The sequence below is a fragment of the Galeopterus variegatus genome, unplaced genomic scaffold, assembly GCF_000696425.1.
Source record: "Galeopterus variegatus unplaced genomic scaffold, G_variegatus-3.0.2 Scaffold3862, whole genome shotgun sequence".
In the NCBI taxonomy this organism is placed as follows: Eukaryota; Metazoa; Chordata; class Mammalia; order Dermoptera; family Cynocephalidae; genus Galeopterus; species Galeopterus variegatus.
This window is the reverse complement of record NW_007729973.1, coordinates 32,820-34,826: the sequence shown is the minus strand read 5'-3', so window position 1 is coordinate 34,826 and position 2,007 is coordinate 32,820.

Sequence of the window (2,007 nt, the reverse complement as noted above, 5' to 3'; positions counted from 1 at the left end):
TTTCCCAAATGGAAGGAATGCCTTGCTCTTGAGGGTTCTGGGAGATTAACCCCTTTTTGAGTCTTCTCACTGCTCAGAAGAGATGGGCTTTGAGTAACCTTTGGTGGCTCCGTCACCCAGGGGAAAAGGTGACAAATCTGTGGGTGGCAAAGCAACAGTGTAGTAAAGTTGCAAGTGAACATATTCTCTGACCTAGCAGTTCCATTCTTAGACATACATACATACACATGTACATACATATTTTGCATATACATATGTGCCCCAGAAATGGGCAAGAAAGTTCATATGAGAAATGTTTGTAATAACAAGAATTGGCAGTAGTCCAACTCTCTGTCCACAGCAGTGGATAAGTACATTTTGGTCTGTTCATGTGATGGAATTCACGTCAAAGTGAAAATGAAAGCATCACAGCTACATACAAAAAAATCCCAGGATGAATCTAAATAACGTGGAGTGAAAAAAATAAATCGCAGTAGAATATGCACAGTGTAATTCCATTTTGATAAAGTTTGAAGACATACAGAGCAGAAGAATATCTTCTTTGGGGATACATGCATGTGGTAAGATCATAAGGAAAAGCAAAGATATGAGAGATGCATAATTCAAAATGTTGGTTACCTCAGTGGGAAGGGAAGGCAGGCGATTGAAAAAGGGTACACTGGGGACATCAGAGGCAAGGGTAATACTCTCTTCTTATGCTGGGTGGTGGGCACTCAGGTGTTCTTTGTATTATCTATATAACTGTGTGTTTGTGTGTGTATTTTATAAATAGTATTTTACCTATTTGAAATTTGATAATAATAAAGGCAATACCAGTCAGAGGAGAGACTGACCTGGTAGAAGATACAGGTATACATTTAGAGTTGGAGAAAGGAAGGGAGGACACTGTTTTCTCAACTAGGGGGGAAAATGAAAGGTGGGGAAAGGGGGAAGGATGGTTTTAATAATGCATTAAAAACTCTTCATAGGACAACCCGAGAACTAGAAGAATAAAAGTTGCTGAAGATTTGCCAAGTTGGGTAGCGGTTCAATCATCTGACTACTTTTGTTTTTCAACTCTTAGAAATTCGGAGAGGGGAGGTGGTGTCTTGTTTAGTAGTAGATTTAATATTCACAGAGAGTTAAGATGACTCACCATGTTTTGAAAACTCCACAGTTTACCAAAGAAGCAAAAATAGGTTCTGTCTGGGCTGCAGCTCTTTAGAGATTTCTGACACTGCTGTTCCTTGGGTTTCCCAGGCCAGCCTTCTGAGGAGGTGAACTGTCGCTTTAGAGCTTGAAAATTGATCTCCAGGGCTTGGAATTTAGAGTCCCTGATGCCTTTTATATGGTGAGGGAGACTCACCTGGGTTTTTTCACTTCTTTCTGAATTAACTACAGAAGTAATTCCCCGTGGCATTGCTGTTGCTGTTTCTTCTTAGCTGCTTTCTCTCCCCCAGGGCTTGGCCAAAACAAAGAAAGGAAAACCTCCGAGCTTGGCGCACCTTACATTTCTGAATGTGAGGTTTTCGTTCCTGTACTTTTCTGGTCAGGAGAATTTTATGTCCTTCTGACTGCTTTGTCTTCCTTGTTCCCTGTCCTTGAAAAGCAGAGTCAATTTAATTCTATCTTGCATCTGATACGTGGGATCATAATTTGCCACTAACCGTTCATTGCTTTTCTTTATCTGCTGCAGTCTTCCTCCTTGCAGATGTGTTTCTGATTCATTTTGGGGATCTTGCTCCCTGTTCAGATCTTGTATTTCAAAGCAAATTATATCTCAGTAGAGTTTTAAAACAGACATAAAATGATTTATCCTCAGGAAAACATTCAAATTTATATGCTACACAGTTTGACAGAATTGTGATTTTATTACTTCTTACATTTATAACTTCTAAACCTTTACTATAGAAAAGAACAACTGCTGTTTTATCGTGGTTGTAATAAAGTATCATGTTTTCTTTTACCAGTATTCGGAATGTGATAGGTAAGTGATAAAAGCACTTAGACAAAGAATCCAAGCGCCAG